General features: G+C 39.4%; 1 protein-coding gene and 1 long non-coding RNA gene across 14 annotated transcripts in view; one reads left to right on the top strand and one right to left on the bottom strand.

Moving 5' to 3' along the window:
* Nucleotides 1–18,708, bottom strand: part of LOC135738755 (uncharacterized) — a 63,988-nt gene that overhangs the window by 30,673 nt on the left and 14,607 nt on the right. Inside the window, exon 3 of one of the 2 annotated variants that reach the window (XR_010528770.2) lies at nt 7,564–7,729. The exons of the other annotated variant lie outside the window; for it this stretch is intronic. This is a non-coding gene — a long non-coding RNA (uncharacterized lncRNA). Of the gene's footprint in view, nt 1–7,563; nt 7,730–18,708 lie in introns of those variants that run through there. 2 annotated transcript variants of the gene reach the window in all.
* The window catches only part of myt1la (myelin transcription factor 1-like, a), a 54,934-nt gene continuing 43,320 nt past the window's right edge, over nt 7,095–18,708 (top strand). For 8 of the 12 annotated variants that reach the window (XM_065255911.2, XM_065255909.2, XM_073811416.1 and 5 more), the window contains exon 1: nt 7,095–7,236. The gene's annotated coding sequence lies outside the window, so the exon portion shown is untranslated. The remainder of the gene's footprint in view (nt 7,237–18,708) is intronic. The other 4 variants (XM_073811417.1, XM_065255907.2, XM_065255905.2 and 1 more) reach the window with 2 other exon arrangements.

Raw genomic sequence — 18,708 nt, 5'->3', positions numbered from 1 at the left:
AACCTTACACACCAAATAAAGTTAAAAAAATGGGATCACGAAAAATGGCCACTTTAAAGGTTTTTATTATGGAACCACGCACACAGACAAAAAATGGTTATCCTATGCTACCTTTAAGCCAATTTATTTTTAAATGTCTGGCATCCCTGTCGGTTTTCACTACCGTTATTTTAGAGAGTGTAAGAAAGGGGGCAGTTCTGAACACAGATTATGCCATGCACTTTCTCAATAGCTGATTTTTGTTTATTGTTTAAGTCGCCATGAAACAGAAGTATCAATTGCCTAATTTTCCCCGTGGTGACGTGTATCCAAGTAAAATCGGCCTCTGAAATGAAATAAAGCAGGGCAGGGCTGGATTTAAATTTGTCCATCGAGATCTGATTGGATCATTTGAAGTTGGGTCGTGTTGCTAATTGCTAATCGCAGCGATATTCTCCCGGACCCCGCCCCCATGCCGTACATTATGACCGGAAGTAAAGAGAGATCGTTTTTAGGAGGGTAGAAGATTTGTATTTTTGATTAAAGATTATGAGGGCACATGAATTTAAAAAAAAATAATAAAGCTTACAGATAAATAATTTGTAAAAAAATACCACAATATTACAAAACAAATTACAGTTTTTCATTTTACTTTCATTGCGACTTTAACCAAAAAATGATAGATGCGACTTTAAGGAAAGTTGTTGCAGTAAACAAGAACAGGAGGTGACTGGAGGATGGTTTGGTTTCACACTCATGTCTGTCTGAGCTCCACCTCTGACAAGGGTATCGAGTTCTCAAAGGTGAGGAGGTGTTGGATAAAGCGGCATCTGTGTGGAGGCTCACGAGCCGTCTGCTTCTCCTCCCTGCTTTCGAGCTAAGCGGCTGCAGACTGTTAAAGACCTCGGCTTTCTTCTTAAATCCGAACCCTTTCTATACTCCTAAATACTCTCTCACTCCCCCCAGTTTTGACTTTAACTCCACACTGATGATGAAAACTGTTTGTTGACACTGAGGCGTATCGACAGAAATGTGTGAATGACAAACCGTAATGTGGGTTTCTCTGCCTTTCTACCTCTCTCTCACCCGCTCTCTCTCACTCACTCACTCTCTCCGTCTCTCCGAGATACATTATTCAAGCCCAGCAGTTAAAGTAGGTCACATCGCCATAGCCTTCAAACACGCCTGGATCGGGAAGGTAACGGAGGCGTGTGCGTGCACACACGCAAATACACACGCGCCACACGTTCTGTCTCACGCGCAGAGGTGCTGTCTTCACTTGCTCCCTTGTTCTGAATCCCCAAACAGCTGATTGATGTGTGAAGTTCAATGGCACAAAACAGGGCAATGGTACAGGCATGAGTAGGGCGTGCATTCGTGCATCTCCATCTCCATTCGATGTACAGTAAAAAGCGGAGGTTAATTTGACTACAGTGAGGCATGCGGGAAATCACGAAGAGGATCTCTTTCTCTGTCTGTCTCTCTTTTTATTGATGTGTCTATCTATCCGTCTTTCCACCTACCATTTCCTCCAGAGACATTTGTTCGCTTCCATTCGGTCAGTGTGCATACATATGCATTATATATATACTGTATCCGTGTGTGGACATGTATATATAACAAATATGTGGGTGAGAATTCGTTTTAAATTCCATTCGTTTTTCTTGCATTAAGAAAAACGCTCGTATCCAAAGTGCATTCAAGGTATACATCAGTATGTTTGTTCTCTGGGAGTCAATCCCATGACCTTTGCACTGCCAATGCAATGGTGAACCAGTTGAGCTACAAGAACACAAAGAAGAACATACGAAATAGTATTAGTGAAAGATTATTAAATTGAGCTTGATCAATACTTCATGTTGAAGTATGTGCTTTTTGGAGCTTTGCCACATTTGCTCCATTTCAAGAAGATAACATGACGGTATTTTAATATAAAATGACTAATTTGTGTTTAACTGAAGAAAGTAAATCAAAGACAATAATCTGTTCCCATACACAGCCTACACGTTCTGTTTACGAAGCATCATATGCTTTCTCCAATACCATTCACAGCTGAACTGAGCCAAGCTCTATAATCATAAGAAAGATGCAATATGGTGAATGAAACCGACATAGGAAGACACTTACACATAAACATGCTTGCTTGCTTGCACACACACATACTAAGTAATGCTATGGCCAGCACCTGCCACTGTCACATGCTATCTAAACCCAAATCTGATAATGGCAGTTCGGTGAATGGATCCGAGCCTCCATGCTTCAGCCATCCCTTCACACCTCTGATACACTCTACCCTTTCTCTCCACCTCTCTGCAGCAAATGAGTGTGAGAAACGCTCCCTCCTCTCTCCTCCATCATCATTTCTACAGCAGGCCATCTGTCAGCGCTAATGAATGCACACTCATTTGCATGGCTGATGAGCGCTCCTAAGTTTGGCGCAGCCTGAACGGAAGGTCGCGTTCTGTCGCTTCTGCAACGGCAAATTTTGGCAGACAGAAAGAGAGAGAGCAGCAAAGCCCAACGAAGAGATTAATGATGAAAAAGATTGCGAGTGTAAAAGAAAAAAATATTAAAAGGGTCTAAATCTTTGTCTAAAAATGGTTATTTTAATTATTTACTGCAAACATGCATATACAATTTTATATTCATTATGCAAGTATTGCTTCTTTTATTGCCTACTGTATAAAGAGTACATACAGTAATGTGGGGCTTCTCTGGGGTGAGTCCACAAAATGCTTTAAAGTTTTTTTCTTTGTTTCTATTACTAAATTTATTATCGGCATAATAATACTATGAGTAAAACGTTGCGTTACAGAATTGCTTAATGGCATCATGCATTTGAGCTTGTATGGATGCTGCAAAGCAATTTCAACATGTATTGAGATCCATGGAGTGTCTCAAATTGATCTGACCTGTCATACAATGTTTAAAAATAGCTTATTTGTGTATTGACAATAAAAAGTGCATCCTAATTTCCTATTCATTCGCATTGTTTTTCATATTTTTAAACACTTTTTGTTTATTTCCTTACATCAACAGAGACACTCACGAATTTTTTCTGTGTACGTGCGAATACGTGTGTTTATGTAAGTGTGAGCAAGCCGACGCGTCTATTGTGTATGTGTGTGTCTGTGCTTGATTGTGTCACAGCCCTACACACCGTCTGTGGAAATAAATCAGCTCCTATGAGGCTTCCCAGCCTATCACACTGCATTTGTCTCTTCCACCAGGGAAGACATATCTGCACCCCTCCACTCCTCTCCCTCGCTGCCTCAGCTCTTTCCCTTAGCATGTGTGTATGTGTGTACATGTCTCCTCCAGTCTCCTCGCCTCCCCTGCCTTTCTCCTTTAATTACCGCTCTTTCCTCCCTCCACACAATCCCCCCACCCCGACACCCCCCCAAATCCCCTGCTCTCTGTGGCAGAGGCTGCTCTCATTCCCCCTGCCTCTTTCTGCCTGTTTCACTTCTCACCACATTTCTGCTGGTCCTAGAGCAGGGGTTTCATTTTCTCTGGTTATGATTAAGATTTCGCTTCTGGGCAGGTGGCTGATCTAAGACCAGCCCTCGACGGCTCTTGTTTATCTCCAGCAGAACGGCGAGTTCTGTTGTGAGCCGGGCGAATCAGAGGGTCCAGACACGCTTGCATTCGGCATTGATGCTGCGGCTGGGAGAAAGCCTTGTTATTGGTGTGATTCGAATGTGTGTGCGCACACGACTGCATTCAAAGTCTATCGATCGGTCTGTTTTTCAGGCAGACACCAGGCACAGGCCATTCGAAGAAACTCACTATAGATGGCAAGTGCACAACGAAAGACACGTCGCATGTTCCCCCACACACAAGTTTGCTTTAGAGAAAGCCAGCGAGATGCATTCATGCCGTGCTAGAGACTCACAATGGTTAGCCTTGCTCGTGAATACTGAAAGCACAACCACGGACATCATTTCTGGGATATCAGCCAAGTACATATGCATTCCGTCTAATGGGAGTCTGCTCTCATGTGCGTAATTGCCAAGGGGTTGTGTTTCACAGTGTCCCCACTCGAGCGATACCCGTGAGGCACGGCACCCTTCACGACTGTCCCCAGCACTAGATTTTTAGACGCTCTCCCTTTTCATTAATTAGCTTCTCCATTTTCTGTTGGCCACTCTGACATTTTCCTGCTGCTAATTCACTGATTAAACCTATTAACGTGATTAGGGAGGCATTTCCAAGACAGCTGCCATTATATGCACCATACTGTCGAGAGGCAACCAGGCTGTTTCGTTTTTGCATGGTTTACTTGCAGAGCTAGAGAGAAGACGAGAGATGTTTGTGCATTCTGAACGGCTGTATTTGGCCGCCCGTCTCTCAAGGCAGCTCTGTCCACACAGTTCAGTTCAGCACCAGGAGCTGTCCAGCACTTCCCCATTAAAGTACCAAGACCTGTCTGCTGTTTTCACTGTTTCAGCACCAGGAGCTGTCCAGTTGTTTTGTAGCCCTTCCAGTTTGAATTTGTAACTTTTTTACGAGGTAGCTCATTTGTATGAACTCATCTGAAATTAATCATTTGAAAATGCAAGGCTATTAGAAAAAAGCAATAAATGATTCAAAAATGTATGATTAAAAGAAATAACAAAGCCCCACCCCAAACTCCTCTCTTAAAGGGATAGTTCGGCCAAAAATGATAATACCCTCAGAAGACCTTTGTTTATTATCCTGGAGCCGTTTGGATTTAATTTGTGAAGGATGGACGCACTTTTTTTGGACTTGAAGGTTGTGGACCCCGTAACATTACATTTAATCAACTGAAAGATCTAAAACACTTTCTAAAATATCCGAAAATGTGTTTGTCTGAAAAACGATGGACATATGCAACTCGGACAGCTTGGGGGTGAGTAAATCATGGGTTTAATATCATTTTTGGCCGAACTATCCCTTTAAACCCAACCTTTACTGATGCGAAACCAGATTATACTAATACTTAAACCTTGTAAACTGTAAATAGTTTTTAGTAATTTTGGAAAAAGTACCTTTAAATTAAAGTAAGACTTGTTTAGAATAGGCATTTTTAGGCTTTCGCTATTTAAAAATGATGCATTGCATAGTCTGGGGATTAATTAAAAATAGACACTAAAGTAATTGCGATTTCAATGAAGTTGTGCCATAGTTCGTAAATGAAACTATTGTCAGCTGGGATTTAAAGCACCAAGTCCTGTCCGGTGTTTTCCCTGTTTCAGCACCAGGAGCTGTCCAGTTGTGTTGTAGCACTTCCAGTTTAAATTTGTAACTTTCTTTTGAGGTAGCTGATTTGTATGAATTCGTCTGAAATGAATCATTTGAAAATGCAAGGTTATCAGAAAAAAACAATAAATGATTCAAAAATGTAAGATTGTTAGATAAAAGCAATAACGACGAAGCCCCACCCCAAACTCCCCTCATAAAACCAAATCATTATTGTTGCGAAAGCAAATCATACTAAAACGCACAAATGAGAACCTTGTAAACTGTTAATAGTTTTTAGAAATTTTGGAAAAAGTACCTTTAAATTAAAGTAAGCTTTGTTTCAGGCTTTCAATATTTAAAAATTATGCATTGCATAGTCTGTGGTTTAATTAAAAATAGACACTAAAGCAATTGCGAAATTGCTGAAGTCGTGCCATAGTTCGTAAATGAAACTATTGTCAGCTGGGATTTAAAGCACCAAGACCTGTCCGGTGTTTTCCCTGTTTCAGCACCAAGAGCTGTCCAGTTGTCTTGTAGCCCTTCCAGTTTGAATTTGTAACTTTTTTACAAGGTAGCTAATTTGTATGAATTCGTCTGAAAGGAATCATTTCTAAAACGCACAATTGGAAACCTTGTAAACTGTGAATATTTTGTAGTAATAAGCAATTGCGAAATTACTGAAGTCGTGCCATAGTTCGTAAATGAAACTATTGTCAACTGGGATTTAAAGCACCAAGTTTTCCCTTTTTCAGCACCAGGAGCTGTCCAGTTGTGTTGTAGTTTGAACTTAAACTTGTAACTTTTTTACGAGGTAGCTAATTTGTAGGAATTCGTCTGAAATGAATCATTTGAAAATGCAAGATTATTAGAAAAAAGCAATAAATGATTCAAAAATGTAAGATTGTCAGATTAAAGCAATAAAGAAGCCCCACCTCAAACCCCCCTCTTAAACCTAACCGTTACTGTGGCGAAACCAGATCATACTAAAACGCACAATTGAAACCCTTGTAAACTGTAAATATTTTTTAATTTTTTTTGGAAAAAGTACCTTTAAATTAAAGTAAGCCTTGTTTAGAACAGGCATTTCAGGCTTTCAATATTCAAAAAAATTATGCATTGCATAGTCTGGGGTTTAATAAAAAATAAAGCAATTGCGATATTACTGAAGTTGTGCCATAGTTCGTAAATGAAACTATTGTCAGCTGGGATTTAAAGCACACACGGCATTGTTTACCATAGTGTTTGCTTAATTTTCAATGAGGCACATTTTACGGGCACATAATTCATATTCCATATCAAATATGGACACCCACACATACACACATTGCTGTGCGTGGTACTGCACTCATATGGCTTTGTAGACTCTATAATCTTTGGGGACAGCAGAGCAGGGAGTGACTTGAATCAGACATTCAGTTGAATTAATATAAGAGAGATGATACATTTCCGGGGTGCCTTTTGTTCTTCATGCAGACTGAAAAGCCATCAGTTAATTTTGTGATCAAATCCCTACATTCTTTTTTTTGGCTAGACAGCTAGGGTGTCTCCTAAGCTGTCAGGTCCTCAATGTCTGTCTGTCTGTCAGCAGTAAGGTGAAGTGGGTAAGTCTGGCTCTGCATGCTCCACACTTGGTAGTGGTGCAGTGTCGTGTCGCTTCTGGAGACTGGCTCACGCGCTTCTCTCTACCGCCTCACACATTCTGCTCACAGCTCCCTCCCTCTGCTCCGGCTCTCTCTCACTCCCCTCCTCCCTGTCTGTCTGTGTCTCTCCCTCCCTTCCTCTCTCTCTCTCACTCCCGCTCTTTCTACTGCCTCTCCGGAGCGGCTGCAGTTTCATGCTCCTACACTCTCTCTACCTCCATCTCTCCAAGTGCTGTAGGAATACCGAGCTCAGACAAAGAAAGCTCCAGAGAACAGAGGAGAGGAAGTAAAACAGTGTGCGTTGAGGGACAGAAAAAGCGTTTTAAAGAAACAAGACGGGTGCAGACTTTCAGACCACGGTGTGTGAAGAGACTGAGAGAGAGAGAGAGAGAAACACAGTGTCGCCATTTCAGTAGGTTTCACTTTGTTTACCTCTTGTTCTTCTTTTGCCACGCTGGCATGATGTGGCCTCATAATCTATATTCATTTGCAGACCATTAGCATGCATGCTTGCCTGTGCACATGGATGCATGTGAGAGAGGAAGACGCTATAATGCATTCATTAAGCCGTCACTTTTTGCATTCCAACACATAGGGCTGCAGAGTAGCTGTCTGACAGAGTGAGCTCTGCTACCTCTTTGGCTTTGCTAGTTATCCGACAGACTAGTGGTTGTTTCTAACTACATATACGCATGACACTCAATAATTAGCGATCAGTAAATTGATTTCTCACCAAAGCTTGACAGCAGATTCTCATGCAGGACTTTCAATCACCATTTTGTGGTTTCTTGTGCATTTTGGGTCAAATTTACACAGCTGGTTTTGCTCCTCGGGAATTTGGCAGCGTGACTTTGAAAGTTGAGCAATTTGAAAGTTGCGGCTGAGGTTTACAGTGGTAGATTTACCTGTGGAACAAAGAGAGGAGTTGACACAACTGAGGCTCATAAACAGTCACTGATAATGTTGCCATAGGTGTGAATATAATGTACAGAAGTGTTTTAATGTCAAATAGGGACATGCCATAGGGCAATGTGATTTTATATACTATACGTTGGACCTTCAGCACGGTGGTTTACATTTTTTCTGATTTAAATGACTGAATTAAATGACTTAACACTATTATAATTTAACTTTTTTAACATTTTAATGAAACTAATAAAAAAGTAAACGCACTATCTAGTTTACAAATCTTACAAACAATGAAAAAGCTTGTGCATGCTTACATCACAATAGTTTGGTGGAGGACTTTCTGCATTATAACATAAGATGTTTATGCAATAAGATGGGTGATACTGTTGACTGACAATGTTGCTTATGTTGCCCTTTTCTACTGATCTGAACCAGCCATAACTTTTCATAATAATAGCCTAGCTCAGGAAAGACTTAAGACAGGAGGATCAGCAGTAAGGTGTCTCAGAGCAATCTCAGCACGACTTCAGAAGTGAGATGTCATATGCTCATGAATACTGTATGCGATCTCATACAGTTCCTGTATAGGATCTCATTACTCTTATGTGTAGCAATGATTATCAGTTTAGTTTAATCGTACCATGGAAACATTCTTAAAACTGCAGATATTTTATGACAGCGACGCTATGATCATATGAACTTTACACTATGATGAATATATTATGCTTCTGCTTCCTATTACCAATAATGTAATTTACATGAAATATTGTTGAAAACGGCTTCATGTGATTTTTTTTGTCAGCAAAGTATTGCATTTAAGATCAAAAGCTGAACAGGCTGAGTATAAGCTTGGTATTGAGGTGGAGAATTAGTCCTCGGGAGAAGATATGATTTGTCTGGCTAGAAGCTCCATGACCCCAGAGGGCTCCAGAGCCATTTATATGAGAACACGCTGAGGAAGAGAAACACAGTCGGAAAGAGAGAGAGAGAGACAGAGAGAGAAACATTGCCCATTTCACATCTTACTGGTTTAATGAGTTGCCAACCCCCACCACCCCTTACCCACATCCCCACCTCACACACACACAAACACTTACCACTCTGTCTGATGTGTGGCAATGGCTCAGATAAAAATAGCAACGACAATGAAGGCAGCTTGGGAAAGAGCAAAATTAGATAGATTTCATTTATGTGCACATTATGCATATAATATGACCACATTTATTTATGGCTTGTTGTGCTGTTTTACCCATATAACTGTAGCTTTTGATTGTAGAATGTGTGTTTTTTGATAAATGCATATTATATACAGTGCTGTGCAAAAGTCTTAGGCCACCATGCCAGCTTTAGATTTGTTGTTTTTGCAATTGTATAGTGATCATATGCAACTGCAGGATCTCTTAAACCTAAATGAAATTAAATCCTAATTTCTAATTTTAAAGAAATAAGTCTTTTTACTTCATTCTGCTCAAAAACTATTTGCCAAGAGAGATCACACTAAACACTGACGGAGACATTTAGTCCTGAACATTTATTTATTTATTTATTGTACATATTTCCTGTATTTTCTGTTTGTATCTTAATAAAATACATTGAAAAATAAATATATGGATGGACATTAAAACTTCTAAAAGAACAAGTCTGGTGGTGGTGACCTACGACTTTTGAACAGTACTGTATATATAACAGCAATACCTAAATATAAGCTCTTTTTGGTATGTTCATTGAAATGTCAAAGCTATCCGTCCGGGAATCACATTCATACTACACTGCATAGCAATGATAACATGGCATGCCACGTTAATACTTTACAATAAGGTTGTATGTTGTTAACATGAATTAACAATAAACAATATAGTTTAGCATCATTTATTAATCTTTGTTAATGCCAATACATTCATGTTAGTTTCCAGTGCATTATGTTAATATGTACAATGTATTAGTAAATGCTCAAATTAACATGAACTAAGATTAATAAATGCTGTAGAACAGTGTTTCTCAAACTTTTTCAGCCCAAGGACCACTTTATCTTCCAATTTTTTTCTGAGGACCACCTAACAGAATCCCACTCTAACACTCCCCGAAAAAACAACAAAATAGGAAGGATAAGCTAAGTTTAAGTTTAATATGCAACTGTTTCAATTCAAAAACTAATTTTTTTAAAAACAAATGCAATTCTATGTTCAAAATTTATTATATGAATTTTATTTCATTTGAAAAAGTAAATGTGAAATGAGTTGCAGCTTAATATGAAAAACAAACTGCACATTTGAAAAAAATGCAATTAAACATACTATAACAGCCTAGGTCCCACTTGATGTCATTCCAAAGAGCCATTAGTTTAAAACTGAGGTGGTGGGTATATGAAGTCTATGTTTGTAACTACTGTATGGTAACAATAAAATACTGAAAAAAATCCCCTTAATGTAAATCACTGAAATTACAGGGATTTTACACATGAAACAAAAACTAGTACATTACAAAACTAATAGATCTGTGGATTTTAGTTGTTTTCAGTTGATGCTTGATCTTTTATTTTGACCCTCTTTGGTTCAGCCAACCGATCCATTTTTACGTTATTAAAACAGAAAGGCAAGAACTGATATCACAGTTTCGCAAGTGCATTAAAAATCGACTTAAATAAGTGACGATTGTATAAACACTTGCCTAGTTTAAGTCATCTTTTGTCGGACCACTTGGGGGGTTTGGCGGACCACTAGTGGTCCGCGGACCACACTTTGAGAATTACTGCTGTAGAAGTATTGTTCACTGTTAGTTAATGTTATCTAGTGCAGGGGTTTTCAAACTTTTTGTGTGTGGACCACTATTTGTAATCAGGTATTTTCGCGGACCACCTCATAATACTCATTATACAATATGTCTACACAAAGTCCTGAATTAATCTGCACCTCTAAATAGGCTTACTAGCACTAAAACTATAACTGGTCATCACATCAGTACAACAAAACGGCTGCCACATATTCATACACCGATCCATTTTTGAACGGCACTGAACTGGAATTTCACAGCCGAGCGCCACTGGCCTATATTAGTAATCACACAATAAGTTGACAATTTAATTTAAAATTTATATTAATATTCTTATATCAATATTATTTACTGTATTTACATATTCTTAAAATATACATATTCTTATTTTGCCTTTACACGGACCACCTGCAGGACCCTCACGGACCACTAGTGGTCCGCGGACCACAGTTTGGGAATGGCCGATCTAGTGCATTAACTAATGTTAACAACCTTATTGTAAAGTGTTACCCATGACACAATTATACAGACAGACAGTACACATTGTTCTAGGGCAAAAACAGCCATGTTGCCAATAAAGGGATAGTTCAACCAAAAATAAAGACTCATTCACACAGAAGTCAAGACTTTCTCCATGGAACTAATGGTGAAATTTAAAACATTAACATTATTATTCCCATACAGTCCTCAAGCCCCAAAAGGAACAAACATTCTTAAAAAGTTATGCATTATATTCAAAATAGCTTAGTTAAATGGAAGAAAGTTATGGATGAAAAAAATCCATACTAGCTTTGAAAGACAGGAGGTTAAATAAATTAGAATTTTTTGTTTTATTATTAGACAAAGTTTATCAGTGCTTATATAATCAAAACAAGTGAGAAAGTTGTTCCTTTCTAACCAACCTGCTGTATCAAATTTACACAACTCTGTCAAACTCCCAACCAATTCCCCTCTGTTTCCCTCCAGCAGATGTTTTCTCAAGCAGTACTGAGAATTTAGGCTCATTGCCTCTAGTGTGGCACTAAACAAACTGTGGAACTTTTTATTAATATATTCATGATTGATTATGTAAGTTGAGAAAAGACAGGTTTAATTCTGCAATCTACTGTGCGCTCGGTCCCATGAAGTCTTCTAGAGAAGTACAGTAAGTAGCTCTGGTGGTATTAATGCTGCTGGGTTTTGCTGAATCATGTGGTTCTATAGGAATGTTGTCAGGCTGACAGACAGACCTTCATTGGCTCTGATGAGAAAAGGTCTGTGAAGCCATTCAATGCTCACACCATCCACACCACAATGTATCAACAGCTTTATGCAATAGATGTTCTTTATGCGAAATGTTTCATGGCAAATAGTTTGTGATGCCGATGACTTAAAGGGACATTCCACTTTTTTTGGAAAATGCTCATTTTCCAGCTCCCGTAAAGTTAAACATTTGATTCTTACCGTTTTGGAATCTATTCAGCCGATCTCCTGGTCTGGCGCTAGCACTTTTCGCATAGCTTAGCACAATCCATTGAATCTGATTAGACCATTAGCATTGCGCTAAAAAATAACCAAAGACTTTAAATATTTTTCCTATTTAAAACTTGACTCTTCTGCAGTTAAATTTGTCTACTAAGACCGACAGGAAATTAAAAGTTGTGATTTTCTAGGCAGATATGGTTAGGAACTATACTCTCATTCTGGCGTAATAATCAAGGACTTTGCTGATGTAACATGGCTGCAGTAGGCGTATTACACACTGCCTGAAAATAGTCCCCTGCCATTGACAGTAACCAAGGGGACTATTTTCGGGCATTGCGTAATATCACTACGCCTACTGCAGCCATGTTACATCAGCAAAGTCACAGATTATTGGTCATTACTGATGCTAATGGTCCAATCAGATTCAATGGATTGTGCTAAGCTATGCTAAAAGTGTTAGCGCCAGACCCGGAGATCAGCTGAATGGATTTCAAAACAGTGAGAATCAAATGTTTAACTCTAGGGGAGTTGGAAAAAGAGCATATTTAAAAAAGTGGAATGTCCCTTTAACATGAGGATGACTCTTTTGTGTTATTTTTTTACACTAAAGTCTCATAATTTAATTTTGAGATTAGGAGCATCAAATACAAAAAAAAAACCTAATTCATATATTCATGTTTATTTTATTCCTCTATTGGCGAAAACATTTGATTTTACTTTATGCATAACTTTACTAACTTCTTTTTTTAAGAAACCGTATAGTTTTGAAAACACTTTTTAGTAACAGTGCCTCTCTACTAAAAAATCTTTTTTATTTTGTGATCCAAGCCTACTTGTGCGTTTCTTTAAAAGGATACGCAAGGTCCAATGTAAGCATTCAGAAAGACTAGCCTTGAGTCAATAACGCTTGGTGCACAGAGGTGAGATGTTTTATAGATGCGGGTCATGGGGAGACATTGAGATTTCTTAGTTCTCTGCACAAACCAGCACTCTATAAATTTAAACAGTTGTATATGAAGGCTACACGCTTTCAGATAATGTTGCCATTTCCATGGGAAGCCCTGATCTACATTAGGTTCTGCTGTGACCTAGTTGAGCAGAAAGAGGGAGAAAGAAGCCAAAAAATGAAAGTGTGAGCGAATGAGAGCTTTGTATGATGGGGAATAAAACATTCGGGGCAGCCCGAGTTAGATCCCAGGATGCAGGATCAGCATGCATGCGGTGTAAACAAACCCATCCTAGCCTCTCACCCCAAGTAAACATCTGCAGCCCAGCAGTGTCTGGGCCTAAATTAGGAGCATGCTCAGTTTAAATGACAAAACATACAGTAGCTTAATAATCTAATTTAGTCTGAACGAATACCACTTGTACTGCATACTAATTCAGCTATCCGTGAATGAATCACTATTTATTTAGCCTCATGTCTCTCCAGAAACAACAATGAGTAAAAGGGAGTAAATGGCTGAGTTTTCATTTTCAGGTGAACTAACGCCCTTTATAGAGGATATATGTTACAGTGTGTTCCCCTTATAAATCCAAGCCAGCCATATCTTCCCCAACCATACCCACAAGTCCATCAATCACTGAATTCAATCCAGCAAGTGCATCTGATCACCTTATCAGGAAATCGTAAGACTCCCTGCATCAGTACACAACACACGAGCACTGATACATAACCTTGCATCCCCAAAGACTGCATAGACACTCTAAATCGGTAGTGACCTGATTTGCCCATATATGCACAGTGAAAAGCTATTGAGCCTGTGTGTTGAAAGCACAAACCGTACACACGGCTATTCGATAATGGTGATGATTCACTCCAATCTCTGAGAGCATCTCACACTATGGGCTGGAGCCACATATGGAGGCCTATTTCCTGTTGGATTTGCAGATTCGTGGAAGGGAGGGGTGAATAAATGGTGGGTCCTTATTATCGTGCTTTTTGAATTTGAAAAGGATTCCTTTTGCGTATGTTTATTCAGCAGGGCATTTTCCTTAATGCGTGTTGAGCTCTTAAAGGAATAGTTCACCCAGAAATGACAATTCTGTCATCTCTTACTCACCCTTATGTTGTTCTAAACCTGTATGAGTTTCTTTACTCTGCTGAATACAAACTAAGCAATTTTTAAGATAAATGATGCATTTGACGGTACCCAATGACTTCCATAGTATTTGTTTATATGTCTATGAAAGTCGAAGGGTACCATCAAATGTGAGGTTACAATTATTTATCAAACTATATAGTAAAGAAACTCATCCAGGTTTAAAACAACATGAGGTTCTTATTGCTGCTTTGGTGTCGGATAAGGACACAGCCCTTGAATTTCCAGATGACAGAAGGATATAGTTTTTTTATGGAAGTAGTGTCTTAATTGCTTTTTAATGTTTATGTAATCAGTCACGCTTCATATTGTGTACAAGGCGGTATGCGATTTGTACCATAGCCTCCGGAGAAGGGGGGTTATATTAGGAAAAAAAAGAAAGCTCCTCCTGGTAAAAATAAAACAAGAAACTTTATCATCTGAAATTCTGATATGATAATACAAATTATATTATTTTAAGTTTAAATAAAACATTACACTTTTAATCCTATAAAACGCGTGCACATATATTATCATTAATAAAGGTACACAAAGTACAGCTTTTTACCTAAAAAGTGAATATTAGTACTTATTAGTACTTACACATTGGCACATCAAAGGAACTGTACATATCTGGAACGAAATGGTATATATTAAGACCCCTTTAAGGGGTACCGTCCCAGACTATGTGTTTATATGTTGTCAAGGTTTTGGTGACATGCACATCATAATGCTGTTTTCTATTCATAATTGTTCATTTTGTAATGGGGTCTGAAATTTTAGATTTGAACAGTATTGCTAACCTGATAAGAGATTTTTTGGCTCAGTGGTTGCTCCGTTGTAGCTCAGACGACTTAATTCAGTTATGTATAACTGCAGATGTTTTTTAATATTCAGTAATAAAAATAGACCAAAATTGTTGACATACAGTAAAGAGTTATGTGGATATCTTGGTTGGAGATCATTTGGTTTTGGAAGAATGTGATGAGATATATACATTGAAATCTCTTACTTTAGATTTTTAGTCTATTAATTTTACATATGTTGGCAAATTTGAGCACAGTATGAGACATGTTATCACTGTTGATTTTGCTTGCATGATGGAATATCATACACCTCGCAAGTTATTTTGGCAAAAAAATGTCATTTAAAGGGGACATATAATGAAAATCTGACTTTTTCCATGTTTAAGTGCTATAATTGGGTCCCCAGTGCTTCTATCAACCTAGAAAATGTGAAAAAGACCCAGTAACTTGCTGCAATCATGTGAAAAAATAGGTCATTGAAATTTGGCTCCCCCTGTGATGTCAGAAGGGGATAATACCGCCTCTCAATCTGTACTATCCAACCTCAGCACTGCCATTTAGTGCAGAGATCAGCTCATTTGCATTTAAAAGGACACACCAAAAACGGCACATTTTTGCTCACACCTACAATATGGCAATTTTAAACATGTTATAATAAATTGTCTGTGGGGGTTTTTGTTAGAACTTCCCATACGTACTCTGGAGACACCAAAGATTTATTTGACATCTTAAAAAAAGTCTTGTGAAATGTCCCCTTTTACAAACCAAAAGCAATTTTTTTGGTTAAAAGTAAGTTACTTATAGCCGGACTTTATCGGATCAATAGACGTCTACCGTATAGATGGCTACTGCTTGATGGGTAGAGATGCATGAACGATCAATGTTTTCTAAGGAGACAAAAGTGTGAAGCATGAAACTTAAGCAGAATCTCATCAGCATCTGCGACAAACATTCAAGACATTAAAGACATCTCGTTCGTGATTTTTCTTTCCTATGGGAGTCTATGCCAGAGCTGGTCCGGTCTCTAGTCTGACTAAATCATACACGCACTGGTGGCATCTGTGTTCCATCTGCTGTTCTCACCTTCGGTTGTCATTGCAGACCAGCACTGTGAAAAGTTACATAACAACATCATATAACGCGGTTGGCATGGACAGGAGAGCATCACATCTTGCCCAATTAGCTATGGAGATATTTATATATAATGCACAACGCACACATACACCGAGATGTTAAGGGATGACCAGTCAGTAAATTAAAGAGTTGGCTGTATGGATTGCATTCCAGACAAACTGTTTGGGAGTGTCGGACACAAAGCTAAGAGAATGAGTCATGAAGTGGGAGAGCTGTTATTTTTAACACGCACGCACACGCTTGCACACACACAGACTGCTATGCAATTGGCTCACTGGGGACAGTCCTGTGATGGAAGACGTGAGGTAACACCTCCATTAGAGTCCGGTGCGGGCCCTCCGGCACAATGACTCAGCTAAAACACACTGCTAATTATTCATTAGGGCCAAATGTGCCTACAGTACACAGCCTGCGCAGGGCTCCGAGCGCACGGCACAACATCCTATTCCCTTATCCCACATACACACTGCGGTAGATATGGGTTTTTAACAAGATGAGTAATTTTTGTCATCCTTTGGCGAAGGAGAGCGACATGAAATGGCTCATTATTGCAATTATTGTGATTATTCATTTTAGAGAAGAGAAAGAAGGAGAGAAATAGAAAGAGAGAGAGATAGAGAGGCTTGGCTGGTGGTAATTAAAGCACGTCCTTCTCGATAGGACGCAGCGGAGGTCTGGCTGATTGCTCCATGGTTTCTCCGTCTCCGAATGTGTTGTGAATGAGACAGACAGGAGAACGGGCGCTGCATGCTGATTAAAATCATATTTCCCCTCCATCTCAGTTCAATCCGCACTGATTTGATTCACTGATTAGAATTTGCTGGCGACAAAGCTGAAGATAGAGCCCTATGCAATGTACGTCTAACTAATCACATTGCACCGACACACAGACCTCAGAAAGATGGGAGCGAATATGCATTTGGGCTGCACTAAAATAATAAAGCTGGGAAGACCGATCGGGTTTGGACATCCAATAGGTCGGTTGGTTGTGAGAAGTACTGGAACTGTCGACTGTTGCTGTATTGACAGTTTTTGGAAGCATTCCTTTTTTAGCAGATATGATTAGCCAGGCTTTCTGTGCACGGGTCCCTGTGTGAAGCACACCTGTCTGTGTGTAAATCCGGCCGAGTTGCACGCTATCCCCAACACACGCGGGTACACACCCGCTCACCAGCTGCAGAGGTAAGGCGTGGTGTGCCCAGCGGGCTGCTGTATTGTAGAGGAGGAGATGTAATTAGCAGGTATGGTGTGAAAGCGGTCAGATCAGGCTGCAAGGTGCCCCGCATTGTGAACAAGCTAAGCGCTGCAAAAGTTCATCATGACATTTTCACCTCCATTAGGTGTCATGGGATGGCATTTATTCTGTATTTAATGGAGATTTGTGTGTGTGCAATTCTTTAGAAAAATGCTTAGGCTAGTACTTATTTTGGGTTTCTTTTTATTATCATTATTATTCAGTTTAGCTTGGTTTTGTTTTGAATAGCATTTTATTTTTTAGTTAAATAAAACAGATGCCAAAAATTCTGGGTGAAATTAGGATAAAGTGTCTGTTTACCCTTAAAAAATGTTTTTATCTAAATAAAAAATTTTTACTGGACAAAAGATGAAAATACTGATGACTTCTGCACTTAGATTTGTCCAATTATTTGTTCATCAAACCTATAACTGTTTAATAAAAATGGGATCCATTGATGTCTTGCCAAAATGTCCTGTTAACAAATACAAAATATATCAACTAAGAAATGGAGAAAGAGTGAACCATAAAAAATAATTTACTGTGTTTGTCAAGTAAATTCACAAGGTTAAAATTAGTGCATTTTCCACACATCCTAAAAAAGTGTTAAATATTAGAAAAACTATAAACCGAACACAAAGAAAAGCCATTAATTGCTGTCAGCATGTCATTGCTGGTGTACTCTGATGGGTACCATGATGTCTTTCTGTCAGACATTTCTGACAGACTGGGTGCCCACGTCTCCTCCGGGCCTGGCACCAACCTAGGTTGTCGATTGAGGGGCCAAAAGCTATTTTCCGCTGAACTGCTCCGCTCTCTCTGAGGACGTGAAGTCTCAGGAAGCCTTCAGCTTTTCCCGTCGCTCGAAAAGAGGACTTCTGGCACCTCCGTTGCCATTGACGACGTGTTGGTTGGATCCCACGCGGTTGCCAGGCATCATTAAGACCCGATGGCACGGGTTTCTCTCTCCATAAGCAAGCCTTGAGAAAGGCAGGGGCAATTAAAGCTCTTCTCTGCCTGATAGCATAGAATGAGGCCCCTGGAGAGAGAGAGAGAGAGAGAGAGAGAGATTGAGTGAGAGAGGTAAAGAGATGGAGGCATTGTTCTCCAGCTTTACCTTTGATGATGATGCGATAGAGTGCATTGGGGTGGAAGAGTGGCTCGCAACGTTGTTTAGCACAAGAGTATATTCGTGGACTGCATCCATGCCGTGCACTATATGGGTTGAGTCAGACTCCGAGCTCTGAGAGCCCTCAACACGGAGCCATTTGTAGATTAGCTGCATCTGGCATATCAAGACCACTTCCATTAGTACTTAAATTAGGAAACTTACAAGAAATGTCCTCAGAGCACTGGTGCCATCCCAAAGATGGGAGATGTGCCAGCGTATGTTTTGAAGGTGGAGCTATTCTCAAAATAGCCTCCATTACGGCTAATGTAGTTGAGGTTTCAGACCGATCTAGTTTTTCTTCCTCGCGTTCTGCTTA

The sequence above is a fragment of the Paramisgurnus dabryanus genome, chromosome 12 (genome assembly GCF_030506205.2).
Source record: "Paramisgurnus dabryanus chromosome 12, PD_genome_1.1, whole genome shotgun sequence".
Lineage (NCBI taxonomy): Eukaryota > Metazoa > Chordata > Actinopteri > Cypriniformes > Cobitidae > Paramisgurnus > Paramisgurnus dabryanus.
This window is presented reverse-complemented; position numbering and strand designations above follow the sequence as displayed.